At 48.2% G+C, this 15,728-nt stretch overlaps 1 pseudogene; it reads left to right on the top strand.

Annotated features, from left to right (window-relative positions):
* Positions 1-8,963: 8,963 nt before the first annotated feature.
* On the top strand, positions 8,964-12,118 carry LOC127318410 (alpha-amylase isozyme 3D-like; annotated as a pseudogene).
* The last annotated feature ends 3,610 nt before the right edge of the window (positions 12,119-15,728 follow it).

Raw genomic sequence — 15,728 nt, 5'->3', positions numbered from 1 at the left:
TGGATGTTAATCTTGCTGATCATTCTACAAAGAGACCTTTGGGGAAAGTTGACAATGTTCGCATTACCGTTAACAATAACCTTGTCCCCGTTGATTTTGTTGTCTTGGATATTGAATGCAATGCATCTTGTCCCATCATATTGGGAAGACCTTTTCTTCGAACTGTTGGTGCTATCATTGATATGAAGGAAGGTAATATAAAATATCAATTTCCTCTCAAGAAAGGTATGGAACACTTCCCTAGAAAGAGAATGAAGTTACCTTTTGATTCTATTATTAGAACAAATTATGATGTTGACACTTCGTCTCTTGATAATACTTGATACACACTTTCTGCGCCTAGCTGAAAGGCGTTAAAGAAAAGCGCTTATGGAGACAACCCATGTTTTTACTACAGTACTTTGTTTTTATTTTGTGTCTTGGAAGTTGTTTACTACTGTAGCAACCTCTCCTTATCTTAGTTTAGTGTTTTATTGTGCCAAGTAAAGTCGTTGATAGAAAAGTTCATACTAGATTTGGATTACTGCGCAGAAACAGATTTCTTTGCTGTTACGAATCTGGGCAAAATTCTCTGTAGGTAACTCAGAAAATTATGCCAATTTACGTGAGTGATCCTCAGATATGTACGCAACTTTCATTCAATTTGAGCATTTTCATTTGAGCAAGTCTGGTGCCTCGATAAAATTCGTCAATACGAACTGTTCTGTTTTGACAGATTCTGCCTTTTATTTCGCATTGCCAGTTTTGTTATGTTCGATGGATATTTCGATTCTGTTGACTTTCAGTAGCTTTGTGCAATGTCCAGAAGTGTTAAGAATGATTATATCACCTCTGAACATGTATATTTTGATTGTGCACTAACCCTCTAATGAGTTGTTCTAAGTTTGGTGTGGAGGAAGTTTTCAAGGATCAAGAGAGGGAGATCATACAACATGATCAAGGAGAGTGAAAGCTCTAAGCTTGGGGATGCCCCGGTGGTTCATCCCTGCATATATCAAGAAGACTCAAGCGTCTAAGCTTGGGGATGCCCAAGACATCCCCTTCTTCATCGACAACATTATCAGGTTCCTCCCCTGAAACTATATTTTTATTCCATCACATCTTATGTGCTTTTCTTGGAGCGTCGGTTTGTTTTTGTTTTTTATTTTGTTTGAATAAAATGGATCATAGCATTCACTTTGTGGGAGAGAGACACGCTCCGCTGTTGCATATGGACAAGTATGTCCTTAGGCTCTACTCATAGTATTCATGGCGAAGTTTCTTCTTCGTTAAATTGTTATATGGTTGGAATTGGAAAATGATACATGTAGTAATTTGCTAAAATGTCTTGGATACTGTGATACTTGGCTATTGTTGTGCTCATGTTTAAGCTCTTGCATCATATACTTTGCACCCATTAATGAAGAAATACATAGAGCATGCTAAAATTTGGTTTGCATATTTGGTCTCTCTAAGGTCTAGATAATTTCTAGTATTGAGTTTGAACAACAAGGAAGACGGTGTAGAGTCTTATAATATTTACAATATGTCTTTTATGTGAGTTTTGCTGCACCGCTTCATCCTTGTGTTTGTTTCAAATAGCCTTGCTAGCCTAAACCTTGTATCGAGAGGGAATACTTCTCATGCATCCAAAATACTTGAGCCAACCACTATGCCATTTGTGTCCACCATACCTACCTACTACATGGTATTTCTCCGCCATTCCAAAGTAAATTGCTTGAGTGCTACCTTTAAATTTCCATTCTCCACCTTTACAATATATAGCTCATGGGACAAATAGCTTAAAAACTATTGTGGTATTGAATATGTACTTATGCACTTTATCTCTTATTAAGTTACTCGTTGTGCGATAACCATGTTCCTGGGGACGCCATCAACTACTCTTTGTTGAATATCATGTGAGTTGCTATGCATGTTCGTCTTGTCTGAAGTAAGGGAGATCTACCACCTTATGGTTAGAGCGTGCATATTGTTAGAGAAGAACATTGGGCCGCTAACTAAAGCCATGATCCATGGTGGAAGTTTCAGTTTTAGACAAATATCCTCAATCTCAAATGAGAAAATTAATCGTTGCTACATGCTTATGCATAAAAGAGGAGTCTATTATCTGTTGTCTATGTTGTCCCGGTATGGATGTCTAAGTTGAGAATAATCAATAGCGAGAAATCCAATGCGAGCTTTCTCCTTAGACCTTTGTACAGGCGGCATAGAGGTACCCCTTTGTGACACTTGGTTAAAACATGTGCATTGCGATAATCCCGGTAGTCCAAGCTAATTAGGACAAGGTGCGGGCACTATTAGTATACTATGCATGAGGCTTGCAACTTGTAAGATATAATTTACATGATACATATGCTTTATTACTACCGTTGACAAAATTGTTTCTTGTTTTCAAAATCAAAGCTCTAGCACAAATATAGCAATTGATGCTTTCCTCTTTGAAGGACCATTCTTTTACTTTTATGTTGAGTCAGTTCACCTATCTCTCTCCACCTCAAGAAGCAAACACTTGTGTGAACTGTGCATTGATTCCTACATACTTGCATATTGCACTTCTTATATTACTCTATGTTGACAATATCCATGAGATATACATGTTATAAGTTGAAAGCAACCGCTGAAACTTAATCTTCCTTTGTGTTGCTTCAATGCCTTTACTATGAATTATTGCTTTATGAGTTAACTCTTATGCAAGACTTATTGATGCTTGTCTTGACGTACTATTCATGAAAAGTCTTTGCTATATGATTCACTTGTTTACTCATGTCATATACATTGTTTTGATCGCTGCATTCACTACATATGCTTACAAATAGTATGATTAAGGTTATGATGGCATGTCACTCCAGAAATTATCTTTGTTTATCGTTTACCTGCTCGGGACGAGCAGGAACTAAGCTTGGGGATGCTGATACGTCTCCGACGTATCGGTAATTTCTTATGTTCCATGCCACATTATTGATGATATCTACATGTTTTATGCACACTTTATGTCATATTCGTGCATTTTCTGGAACTAACCTATTAACAAGATGCCGAAGCGCCAGTTGTTGTTTTCTGCTGTTTTTGGTTTCAGAAATCCTAGTAAGGAAATCTTCTCGGAATTGGACGAAATCAACGCCCAGGGTCCTATTTTGCCACGAAGCTTCCAGAAGACCGAAGAGGAGACGAAGTGGGGCCATGAGGTGGCCAGACTATAGGGCGGCGCGGCCCAGGTCTTGGCCGCGCCGACCTGTAGTGTGGGCCCCTCGTGACGCCCTTTGACCTGCCCTTCCGCCTACAAATAGCCTTCGTCGCGAAACCCCCAATACCGAAAGCCACGATACGGAAAACCTTCCAGAGACGCCGCCGCCGCCAATCCCATCTCGGGGGATTCAGGAGATCGCCTCCGGCACCCTGCCGGAGAGGGGAATCATCTCCCGGAGGACTCTACGCCGCCATGGTCGCCTCCGGAGTGATGTGTGAGTAGTCTACCCCTGGACTATGGGTCCATAGCAGTAGCTAGATGGTTGTCTTCTCCTCATTGTGCTTCATTGTCGGATCTTGTGAGCTGCCTAACATGATCAAGATCATCTATCTGTAATTCTATATGTTGCGTTTGTTGGGATCCGATGAATAGAGAATACTTGTTATGTTGATTATCAAAGTTATGTCTATGTGTTGTTTATGATCTTGCATGCTCTCCGTTACTAGTAGATGCTCTGGCCAAGTAGATGCTTGTAACTCCAAGAGGGAGTATTTATGCTCGATAGTGGGTTCATGTCTCCGTAAATCTGGGGGAGTGACAGAAACCTCTAAGATTATGGATGTGCTGTTGCCACTAGGGATAAAACATTGGTGCTATGTTCGAGGATGTAGTTACTGATTACATTACGCGCAATACTTAATGCAATTGTCTGTTGTTAGCAACTTAATACTGGAGGGGTTCGGATGATAACTCGAAGGTGGACTTTTTAGGCATAGATGCATGCTGGATAGCGGTCTATGTACTTTGTCGTAATGCCCAATTAAATCTCACTATACTCATCATAATATGTATGTGCATGGTCATGCCCTCTCTATTTGTCAATTGCCCAACTGTAATTTGTTCACCCAACATGCTGTTTATCTTATGGGAGAGACACCTCTAGTGAACTGTGGACCCCGGTCCAATTCTCTATACTGAAATACAATCTACTGCAATACTGTTCTACTGTTTTCTGCAAACAATCATCTTCCACACTATACATCTAATCCTTTGTTACAGCAAGCCGGTGAGATTGACAACCTCGCTGTTTCGTTGGGGCAAAGTACTTGGTTTGTGTTGTGCAGGTTCCACGTTGGCGCCGGAATCCCCGGTGTTGCGCCGCACTACATCTCGCCGCCATCAACCTTCAACGTGCTTCTTGGCTCCTACTGGTTCGATAAACCTTGGTTTCTAACTGAGGGAAACTTACTGCTGTACGCATCACACCTTCCACTTGGGGTTCCCAACGGTCGCGTGCTGTACGCGTGTCACCCTCCCCTGCGCGTTCGGCGGGCCCATCGGGGCGGGCCTGGGTCCCACAGTTGGGCGGCGTGGTGGCTTCGGCTTGGCCGGCGCTGCTCCTGTTGTGCCCGGTAGCTGGGGCTGGCGGCGGCGGCCCCGTGTGCGCGGATCTGGCCGCCGGTAGCTGTGGGTTCAGCTCTAGGGTTTTGACCGGATCTGGGCTTGTGGGCCCAGATCTGGGCCTCTGGTTGGGCCGGGTTTGCAGCGTGGTGGTTTGCCTGCGCCGCGCCGCCTGGTTGGCCGTGGATGCTCCTTGGATTGGCTCCTCCACTGATGTGTGGGTGTTCTCCTTGCGGTCCGAAACTCGGCGACCTGGTTCGCTGCCGTCGGAGTCCTGCCTTCTCGGGGTTCTCCGGCGGTTGGATGTAGCTTGGTGGCGAGGTCCTTGCTGGCTATCTGGGATGGGTCCCTGGGTCGGTGCATGCTTGCCGGGATGGCAGCGTGCCCAGTACTGTTGCTGCTCCCGACGGCGGTAGTCTGGTTTCCCTCCGATCAATTTGGTCGTACTTTTGCAGAGTGCTGGCGGCCTGGGGATGGTGAGGTCACTGGTTGCCGCCGTTCTAGTGTCGTTGACATCTAGCTCTGGGTCTGGCCGGGCATTGCCAGCCAGCGTGTGCTTTCACCCTGCGGATGAACCTAGTCAGGGCTAGTTCATAGTGTGGTTGTGGTTGGGGGCGCGGTAGTGATTACTGCGTTGTCTACTCTACGCCCTCGCGATGGCGACCGGAATTTCGATCGGGTTTGGACCTCAGCGAAAGCTGCACATGGTGTTGACCTGTGCCGATGACGATGGCACATGTGGGTGTCGCTCCCTTTTTGAAGGCGTCCCGATGATGTCGCTCATGTTCAAAGTGATGGACTCTGTCCCTCCGCCCCAATCTGCCCTCTTAGGGTCATCTCTTTGTGCAAGCTTCTTTAGTAGTGTCTTGTGGTTCACCCTGTGACCTCGCGTTGGTGTCGCAGCTCCTCTCGCAGCGTCGGCCTGGCTGCTTCTACACGGTCTGCTGCGGTAGCTGATGTCCTCCCTAGCGCCTTGGGGGGCTTTGCTAGGACGGCGTCTGGTCGTAGCTCTTGCCGGTGTGCGTATCCCAAAGCCAAGGGGTGATGATGTGTTCTGGGTCTGGACCTAGCCCGAGCTCCAGGGGTGGTGGCTCTCGGGTCTGGGTGAAAACTTTGCAGGACCTTGTCTCTGCCGACGACGATGACGCATTCTTGCGCCATTCACCTTCTTGGAGGCGTCGCCGCAAGACCCCCCTCCTTTGGTTCCTCAAGCTCTTCTAGGCGGCCGGCCCATCGTTGAGTTCCCCGTGGGTTGCAGTTCTGGTGCGGTGGAGGTTGAGTTGGTGTGGACATGGTCGTGTTTGCTCCGGTGCCGCAGAAGACAAGGCTCCCTCCTCATGGTTCAAGCTGGCGCTTCGGCTCGACGTTTTCTGTGTTCCTTGTGCGATTGGCGCGGGTGTGTTGTAACTTCTGGTGTAACTCCTAGCCGGTTGATGGCTTCGTTAATTCAAAGCCGGGCTCATTTCGAGCCTTATGTTTAAAAGAATGTACTCGCCCTTCGCAGTGGTCTCCTACTCTCCTAGTGGCGTCGAGATTTTTTTTGTTAAGGAACACGGGGCATTCCATTCATATGAAATGCTGGACAGGTTGCCAGCAACAGCTTTTAGCACCTTGTGCTGACCTAATGAGAACGGATTAAGGAATCCTTTTCCCCATGTGTGGTGCATATACCCCGTGCGTCTGGCCGTGGAGAGGTCGCGTCGATGTGCACGTGAGATCAGATCGGATGGCATATGCGCAGGGGAAAAGACCACATGAAAAGGCCTGGCGAGAGCGACGCCGAGCCGAGAGGAAGCAAAGGTCGGCATACGCATCAGGTGGTTCTGTGGCAGCGTGGAGGGGTATGCACCTTTTATGATGTGGTATGAGTCAGGGTGGGCATTCGGTTTTAACCGAAATTTCGGTTCGGTTTTTGCGGTTTTTGAACAAATTCGGTTTTCAAAAATGGTAACCGAAATTGGCATGAAAATTTAGGAAACCGAATATTCGGTTAACCGACAAATTCGGTTCGGTTTTCGGTTAAAACCGAATGAACCTACTCACTTAAACAAATAGTAGGCATCACCGAAGAAAGCAAATAGTGATTGACATATCAAGACAAAAAGCATTAACTGCGCAAGAAATCGACAAATGAGCACCAATCGTGGAGGGATGCTATTTGGTAGGCCGCGGCACACGTGGTACAGGTGCATCACTCGTGAGCAATTAAAAGGGGTAGCTAAGACTTCGAGTGACGTGTTCTATTATGCAGGCTTCATGCTATATTCAGAAAAAGCTAGTACATCAAAGACCAAAGTTATACATTGAATGAACAATTTTTGGAACATTAAACGTAATTGGGCTTCTATGGAATGATCGGTTTATGCACAAATTGATGGTATTTTACTCAATTCGGTCTATTCGGTCTTGTTCGGTTCGTGGGGCTAAAAACCGAATTCTACCAAATTTAATTCGGTTAGTATAAATGGAAACCGAAAAAATAGCGGTTAATGGAAAAAACCGAAATTTCGGTTAGTTCGGTTTCGACTTCGGTTCGGTTTTCGGTTTCACGGTTTTTATGCCCACCCTGAGGTATGAGTGTCATCAAATTTTAATTATAACTTGGATTGCAGTATATGATTAGCACAAATTACGAAGCAAATCTAATGGTCTGGAGGGAAAATCTCAATTGCAACCCAACCTTAATTTGTATGTACGAATCACGATGCACTCAAACAGTGTAAGATTTAACTGAGCATGAACATTGGTCGACACGAAGCCGTATAGAGGCTGCATGCTTCTCATCGCATGGTGCTTTAGAGCATCTCCACCGGTAGCCCCCAAATAGGCATCAACACCTCCGTTTGGGAAACGCCGGCTCAACATCCTCCATTTGGGGAGCTGCTCCCACACCGGCGCCCACGAACAGGTGGCCCCGATAGATTTTCAAATTTAAATACAAATTTGCAACAAGATATTCATACTTAGTTCGAACGAAATTTGTACAAATTTAACGCGAATTTAAACTAAAAACCTAAAAAACCATCTAGCGGCGTTGGAAGTCGAAGGAGCTGAAGTCCAAGTTGTCGCCGTCATCGCTGGATGGCCCGAAGGACCAGCTGTCGTCTGAGTCGGCCTCCTCCTCATCGGCCTTCTCCTCCTTTGGCGCCGGCAGCTCGGATGGTCCGACGAGGTCGACGAAGTTGGCGCCGTGGTCCCAGGCAGACCACACCGCCGCCTGCCGCGGGTCGATCGCGATGTGACGGTAGTCCTCGTCGACGGAGCGGCCGATGATGAAGCTCTGGGCGTGGAACTCCTCCGCGTCGCCATGGAGGGCCGCCTGCGTCTCGGTCTTCATCTCCCACCATTTCTTCTTTGTCGGCGGAAGTGGTGGCGAGGCGTCCTCCTTGACGCGGGAGCGGCGGCCCGACCCCGTCATCCGACGAACCGGAGCAGAGGAGGCGCGAGCGCGGCCGAGCGCGTGCGCCTGACGGCGGACGATCCGGTGCGGGAGGTTTCGGATGCCGCGGTCCGTGCCGACGCCCCCTGCGTGGTAGGCGTCACGGCGAAGCTGCCGTTGGAGACGTGCCATCCGTGCGGCAGCTTGTACTGCACTGGCACGGGGATGCGGTGTCAGTACAGCACGTCGGCCTCATCGTACGACAGCTGCGTCGAGCGGAGGATGTCGCCGCCGCTGCCGCCGACCTGGTTATTGTGCGCCATCGCCGGGGTGGTGGTTCGCGCGGAGGTTGAGGACGGAGGCGGCTAGGGATGGACGGCGGGGAAAAGAGAGGAGTGCGCGCTGGTGTGGTTTTAAGGAAGGCGGCGGACGCGCATTGAAGGCGCGTGGGTAAGGTAGGTGGACGCCGCGTGGCCAGTCGCCGCCCTCGCCGTTTTGGTTTCCGTGCAGGAGGCCATTAACGCCGATGACCAACCTCCCCGCGTCGTTTTCGATGCGAACCGCCGCGTTCCCTTGCTGACAAGGCGCCCCCACCCGCGAAAACTGTCGTTCCGCGAGGCGCCGGCGCGCCCGATTCGCGCCCTTGGCGAAGGAGCCGGCACGGGGTTGCCGACTATTCTATTGGGCTCCAAAATTGGCCGGCGTCGTATGAAGCGCGCTGGTGCGAGCCCAATTTCGTCTCTGGCCCCCAAATTGCTATCGGGGCCACTATCGGGAACGCCGGTAGAGATGCTCTTAGAGCATCTTAAGTCGTCGCCACCAACCGCCGTCTATAAAGATCAAGCGTCTAGGTGGCGTCGCCCCGTGTTCCGCTTTTTGGAACGCCCGTTCACAGCCGTGTTTTCCAAACAAATTTATAAAAGAATTAGATTTAAAGAAAAACTTAAAATTTCAGGCATGCTACTAAATGAAGAGAAAATGTCCATCGTTATCACTTCGACGTGTTATTTCGGCTGTGATGGAGAGAGTTTGTGACGAAGTTGGTCATGAATTGTTGATATTCATCGTGTCATATGTATGACGAGTTCACGATGAGGCGGCTGTGGATTGCTCCGTTGATCGACGACTGGGACTCATTGATGGGGGCAGTACACTATCCGATCCTCTCATTTCGAGGTCAGTGTGAGGGATCGAGTCACCTTTGCAGCTTCAGGATGTGGATAGAGCTGCCATGTCAAGAATTGAAGGACGGGGAGAAGAGAATGCAGCGGCAGCGACCAGTCGACGGTCTACAGCGGTAGAGAGCACCGTAGCCCATAACCAGCAGGACGTTTGAAGCCATCTTCGGACTTACAGTCCATTAATTCCTTCTCTGACGAGACCGGGAAGGAGAAAACCGGCCCGGCAGCAGTCGTCGCCGCCACGCCGCCCGGCCGCCTCATCTCTGCGTGCGTCGGGCCGTCGAGCCCGAGACCTTGTGTCCACGCGGGCTATAAATTTAGACGGCGATGCCTTTATCCACATCCATATCCACAAGTAGCAGCCGGATATATCTGGTTCCTTCCCGGCCTCGACCACCGTGCCGGCGACGACCTATATATTCCGACGGCGGCGAGCTCCCTCGGCACAAACAACCCATCCTCCATTTCCTATCCACGAGCTAATTATTCACTCACGACTCACGAGCACGAATGAAGCGTTCGAGCAGCTTGTGCCTGCTGCTTCTCGTGGCACTCTGCAGCTGCAACTTGGCACGAGCACACACAGAAATCCTCTTCCAGGTACATGGGGACTACATGGATAACCGCATACGTACATCATTGAGCAGTGATTGATCATGCACGCATATATGCAGGGTTTCAACTGGAGTCTTGGAAGAAGCAAGGTGTCAGCCACATAGCCAAGGCCGGCGTCACCCATGTCTGGCTCCCCCCGCCCTCGCACTCCGTTTCCCCGCAAGGCTACATGCCAGGGCGGCTGTACGACCTGGACGCATCCAAGTACGGCACGGCGGTGGAGCTCAGATCCCTGATCGATGTCTTCCACGGCGCCGGCGTCCAGTGCGTGGCCGACGTGGTGATCAACCACCGGTGCGCCGACAAGCAGGACGCGCGCGGCGTATACTGCATCTTCGAGGGCTGGACGCCCGACGACCACCTCGACTGGGGCCCCGACGCGATCTGCAGCGACGACACCAGGTTCTCGGACGGCACGGGCCACCGCGACACCGGTGACGGCTTCGAGCCTTCGACACGCGGCGCCCGACATCGACCACCTCAACCCGCGCGTCCAGCGGGAGCTCTCCGACTGGCTCACCTGGCTCAGCACCGACGTCGGCTTCGACGGCTGGCGGCTCGACTTCGCCAAGGGGTACTCGCCCGCGGTCGCCAGGGCGTACATCGACAGCGCCCGGCCCGGGTTCGTGGTGGCGGAGATATGGAGCTCGCTGCGCTACGACGGGGATGGCAAGCCGTCGCACAACCAGGACCAGTGCAGGAAAGGACTGGTGGACTGGGCGCACGCAGCCGGCGCCATGGCGTTCGACTTCGGCACCAAGGGGGTGCTGCAGGCGGGCGTGCAGGTCGAGCTGTGGCGCCTGCGCGACGGCGTCGGGAAGGCGGCCGGCATGATCGGGTGGCTGCCGGAGAAGGCCGTCACGTTCGTCGACAACCACGACACCGGGTCGACGCAGAGTCTCTGGCCGTTCCCGCCCGATAAGGTCATGCTGGGCTACGCCTACATCCGCAGCCACCAGTCACCCACCCAGGGATCCCCTGCATCGGGGCGCCTTACAAGCTCTCACGCTTCAGTTGTGGCACGCCGGTCTCTCCTAAGGTCTTGTTTGGTAGTGGAGTATTTATGGGGATTAGTGGGATGATATTCCAGGGGATTGCCCTACCTTCACCCAATCCCCACAAACAGTAATGCTACACATACGGACTGCACGTTACGGAATTTACCTACGGAGGGACGTGGAGAAATTCAGTTGGATTACAGCCCACAAATCAAGGAAGGTGAGAGGATTAGCACCAATTGCCTACCTGCACGTAATCCCGTAAGTCTCTTTCCGTAGCCATTTGTCCGTAGGTTTAGCATTTCCGCCCCACAAAACCCCATTCCATGCAATCCCTAATCCCCACTCCTAAGACCTTGTTTGGTACTAGAGTTTTAGTGGGAATTAGCGGGGATAATCCGCTCCAAACTTTAAATCCCCGCTTGTCCCCAATGTATGTTTGGTGCTAGAGTATGAGAGAGTTTAATCCCCACTTATCCCCATTTTTCCCCCAAATTTTAGTGTAATTTTTTCAATCCCCAATACTCTACCCCTACCTAGTGGATTGGGGATGGGGTTTTGTGGGGATTGGGTGACAGCAGTGATTCACCCAATACTCGAAAGTATTATCCCCACTAATCCCCACTGAAACACTAGTACCAAACAAGGCCTAAAACTGTCATTTGGTTGGTAGGGATTGATGCACAATGGAAATTGAAATCAACGAGGCAAATGAACATGCAGCAGCAAAGATATAATTTTTATATCATTGGCCACACGGCAGTGACATTGTAATCTGTAAAGCTTATTTGAGTTCTGACGGTCCCTACGCACCATGTCCAATACAGCAGCGACATTGGTAGTCCAAAATCTAGGATACAGATGTTTGTGCTAAGGCTAAATAAAGTAAGACTCCTGCAAAAGGAACCCATGTTGTTACAATTCCCATCGCCGACAATAGAACATGGCAACGTTGCAAATTCTGATCAACCATGACGCTACAAAATGTTACAACAGGTTGCACCAATCGACAACAAATAGTCTTTAGACCAACATTCGAAGGGAGCAAACATCTTAGGTGCCATCAGTGATAGAAACTGCAGCGCTAGGTGACATAGGCATCCCCAATGGGCCTGCCGAAGATGGTACCCTGGGTTTACGGAACGCCCACGACCCGAAGGATAAGAAGATTCGGAAGCCCAAGATGTTAATAAGGGAAGTTAGAGTTGTATTAGGAAGTATAAACTTGTAATCTTGCGGGACGGATCAGAAACCCTCCCGGACTCTGTAACTTGTGTATTACGAAACCCTCGGCTCCACCTCCTATATAAGGGGGAGTCGAGGGACAAAGAAAGAATCGAATTTACTGTCAACACAACCCTAGTTTCATATTCGTCGAGTACTTTTCGGCTGAAACCTTCGAGATCTACTTGCCCTCTACATCCAACGAAACCCTAGTCTACAATCCGTAGGCATTGACAAGTTGATACCTTGTCACTAGGTGCCACACTAGACGGTAGCGGTGGCCGCGGAGGCTTTTGAAAAATGAAACCTGAACAAAACATGACATTGGAATAAGTTTGGTTCCAACATTCAAAATGCTCAAGATGCCTAAATATGCCTTTTACATTTAAGATAATAATATTTGGATATCAGGGAGTAATTAAAAAGAATGACCAAAAGCATCTACTTTGGACATACATTCAAAATAGGGGCCGGAGTTCAAAGAACAAGCAGAGAGCCTGCATGTGATCTTCGAGAAACACAAATCAGGCCTTACGGTTGCCTGAAATCATATGCGAAGATGTTAAAGATAGGTGCACAATCATGTTCAGGTGATGGATAACTGAAAACATATAGATGTACAAAATTAAAACCAATTCAGTTTCTAGCCGAATTGCTGTGATTCGAACTCAAGTTCAAAATATATAGCTGAAGGAACTAATCCAAGTGAAGATCAAGTGATACTGAACCAGCATGGAGTAGCACGAGAGATGCAGAGTAACTAAACCTGGGGAATACATATACAGTTTAAGTCCAAGCCGAGGAAAACAAGCTGGTGTTTAGGGACAGGCCGGTGTGCATGCATCTACAGAATCTTTGTGCAACCTTGATATAAACTACTGGGAGTGTGATCCTGTTTTGATACTGGCCAGGTTGTGATTTGAGATATCAAAGCGAATATGGCAACCTACTAATGTAATCAGACCACCATAGGACCACTACACAGATCAATCATCGTCGGAATTCCTATACAAACAAGTGAAACCAAGCGCCTATCCTTAAGCCACAGCAGAACCGCAATTTCTGTTCACCCAAACCCACAACCAGTAGCCTCCTCGAGGAAAGTTCAGATCGGGCAACATATGGATAGCAATGAAATAGAGGGGGAGAGAGAGAAGGGGGGGTTACCGGAGGATGCAAACTGGAACCAGAACGGCAGGAGGCGGCGGCGCTGGTCAGACTGCAAGAACGGCATCGATCTAGCGTGGAGCGGCTAGGCGAGATCCATCGCCTCCGACAGCTCTCGCCGCCTCTCCTGCCCCTTGTTATAAAACCGCGCAAATAAAAGTAGATCAAACGAAGAATAAGAACACAGATTTTTTACGTGGAAAACCCAAACGGGAAAAAACCACGGAACGCACGGCGGCGCATCTCTATAATTGGAGGAGTATTACAATACGCGAGAGGACAGACCCTCTACGTGCTATCAATATGGTGTATCTTTCTCTCTCATCTATTCTATGACTACCTGGGACTATATATAGGGGCAAACAACTCTCTTTCTTGGCGGACACGAAATAGAGTTGTATTGTGCTACGTCTAGCACGTTTGGCATGCCATAGTCCGTTAGGACTCCTTCCATAGTACAACAGGTAAATAGATTTCGGAACACAATACAACAAACTCCACCTTGAGCCGAAATCCCTTGCAACAGTCATAGATAACATTCAACTCCTCAACTAAAGTCATCATCACAAGTAAACCTTGTGCATTGAAACGTCCATAGGACTAATAAACTTCTCATGAAGTCAAATTGAGCAAATCAATCTTGGGTCTAGAAAACAACACAGCTGTCAACAAAGCAGACATATGAACCTGGGTATCCTATAAAACCCTAGCAAAAATCTGAGTCTGTGGCAGTGACCTCAAGGGAAAAATGAAACTGCTCAAACATCAAATGACATAAGTCATCATATCTCCTGTGGTGCCTGAACGAGCGCATAGCTCATAGTGCAACATCTTCGTGCACATAACATTGTGAAGAACTCATCTCATGAAATCTGAACTGAAAGCACAAACCTCGGCAAACATACTCATGCAAGAGCATCTGGTACGAAGGGCATAACGTACACCAAAAACTGCCGACTCATAATGGTTAATGAAAATCCATGATATGGTCAAAAACTGTCTCTGTAGAACAACTGTCGGATAAAGGAACCTCAACATGCAATGGAGCTTCAACTCTGCAATAGACCCCTCTTGAAAGAGCAAAGACAACTGAATTGCACTGAAACTTACAGTACTAAATGTTGTAGTATCTAGCAGAAAACAATCTCCTTCTTGCATTCCAAATAATCCTCATCACGAACTTAAGTAACAAAGCAAAACCTTCACATGCATAATAACAAAAACTCGGAGAGCAAAGAGTATAATGCTGGCTACCAACAGGCATAAAAATTACCTCCTCCATATTTTTTTCTCATATCTGAATTGTGTTCTTCGTATAATTGCAGCAACATAACATCTGAAATTTGCATCCATAATATCTCCCAGCAAGCTACAAATCAACAAACTCCACCTTGAACAGAAAACTATTAAAACAATGATTATACCAGCAACAAATCATCGAACATAGGTGAAGTATAGGATCCTTCCTTATCTCCTTGTTAGTCCAAACAACAATACACTTATTTCCAAAACTATCCGGTGTATCCTCATAACCGGTTTGCGCCAATAAACGTCCGCATCTTAGCTTGTCATAGAGAAAACCTTTGTGTCACGAAATCACGATCTAGCAGCGGAAAGTCATACTTCATAGTAGACAGCAGTAGATAAATCTTTGAACACAAAATAGTACAAGTTTAACAGAAAAATTCTTTGCAGAATTAAATTTACGGAGCAACAAACACAAAATAGATAGCACCTGAGTTTGTCTTGGAGAGACGTAGCAAATCGGAGAGCCAAAAACCAAAAACAAATCTGCTCTAGGAGCAGAGACTATCTTCACGTGAATTAGCAGAACCTGATCGGGTTTGATATCTGACTTTGGGACTTGATCCGTCGATTGATTGATCTGACGTTGCTTCATGTGCGTGAGCTTCAAACCAAACTGGCTTCAAAGAATCCCACGCATATGCACGCACAACTTCAGTCGATCCGGTATATACGCCTGGCCGGACAATTACACACCGACGGAAAAATTGAAGGCTAGCGATCTCGGCGACTTGATGCGATGGTGTAGATCGGTAAAGAAAAACCATAGCCAAAAGACGACGCATTGGATGCTGCCAACGGAACTTGATCAAAGATGATTGAACTGCTGTGTGTATGTTGCTTCACGCGTGTGATGATTCACAAACACTCAACGGAACGGCAGGGGCTGCAGGTACTCGGCGACTTGGCCGAAACAGATCCAACTCCAACAAAACGGATATGCACGAAACTGCGTACCTGACTCCGACGGAAACTGTGTTCGGATGTAGATCCAATCTCACGAAACGGGAAATCGAGGTGCAGCTGCTTGATGCCGCGAGACGCGGCGGTTGATCCAAACGATTTTGCACGGTGCTGCCCGGGAGCGCAGCGAAAAGTCTCCCGGGCAGCAGATCGATCTTGAACCCTGAGGCTCTGATATCACTTGTTATAAAATCGCGCAAATAAAAGTAGATCAAACGAAGAATAAGAACACAGATTTTTTACGTGAAAAAACCCAAACAGGAAAAAACCACGGAACGCACAGCGGCGCATCTCTATAATTGGAGGAG

Source organism: Lolium perenne, chromosome 7 (genome assembly GCF_019359855.2).
Source record: "Lolium perenne isolate Kyuss_39 chromosome 7, Kyuss_2.0, whole genome shotgun sequence".
Classification (NCBI taxonomy): domain Eukaryota; kingdom Viridiplantae; phylum Streptophyta; class Magnoliopsida; order Poales; family Poaceae; genus Lolium; species Lolium perenne.
This window is presented reverse-complemented; position numbering and strand designations above follow the sequence as displayed.